Source organism: Prionailurus viverrinus, chromosome X, assembly GCF_022837055.1.
Source record: "Prionailurus viverrinus isolate Anna chromosome X, UM_Priviv_1.0, whole genome shotgun sequence".
Classification (NCBI taxonomy): domain Eukaryota; kingdom Metazoa; phylum Chordata; class Mammalia; order Carnivora; family Felidae; genus Prionailurus; species Prionailurus viverrinus.
The window spans coordinates 6,708,096-6,709,221 of record NC_062579.1 but is presented as its reverse complement, the minus strand read 5'-3'; positions in this window follow the sequence as shown (position 1 = coordinate 6,709,221).

Here is a 1,126-nt window from a genome sequence, read left to right as displayed (position 1 = left end):
CCTCCCTTCGTGAAGGAGGAAAACATCATTTTCCCTCTACTCTACTGGGTTCTTGACTGAGACACTCCTGTAATCAAAAGACAGATGCACAGGAGAAAAGCGAACAGTTTAATAACATGTGTACCGCCTGTATGCATACGAGAGAGAGAGAGACTCTCAGAAAGGGCCAAGGCCTCCACCTTAAATGCCATCTTCAGTTGAAGACAAAAGAAAGATGTCGGGGGTAGGGAGTCAGTTATGGGAGGTTACCCAGCAAAGCCCAGTAAGCCAGCTAAGGTTACGGTGCAGATTTGTCCGTGCCTCGTTCATTGAGGAGGTTTCTAGAGATTTGGTCAATCTCACTCTTCCCGGTACAGTGAGGGAGACACCCTTACCAATGGAGATTTGCCCTTATAAATGTCAATGTCTCTTACAAAGGGTAACTTCTATTCTGTTTTCAGAACGTCGGTGTCTGCTGTCTCTTAAAAACAGCCAGGGCCAGAAGTGCCTGGGTGGGTCCGTCGGTTGAGCGTCTTGGTTTTGGCTCAGGTCATGATCTCACACTTTCATGGGTTCGAGCCCTGAGTGGGGCTCTGCACTACCCTGACAGCGTGGAGCCTGCTTGGGATTGTCCCTCTCTGCCCCTCCCTCGCTTTTCTCTCGGTCTCTCTCAAAATAAATAAATAAATAACAACAACAACAACAACAACAAAAACAAGAACACACCACAAGCAGCTCAAGACAATTCTTATGCCAAAGCGGCATATTTTGGGGTGACAAACTCTACTCCCCATCACCTGTTGATGCAGGATCTCAATAAAATATGCAAGGCTGACGGGGAGGCAAAGTTTTTGAGGCTCTATTTTATGCAGTGGGGTGGGGCCAGGGAGGCCCAACCAAATGTCTTTGGATATGGAACGTTTGTTTGTCCAATCTCCGTCTGATGAGGGAGCATAAGGCGGGCTGAGGGCAGAGCACAAGCTAGCGCCCCCCGGCCCCCCGGGGGGATGTGTGGGACACTCCTCAGGCACTCCTGGCTGCCCAAGAACAGAGGAAAGGACGGAAAACCAATGGTTAACAGGTAGAGATCACAGTCATACAGGACATGAGTCTCCATCAGTTTACAAATGTCTTAGCCAATTACAAG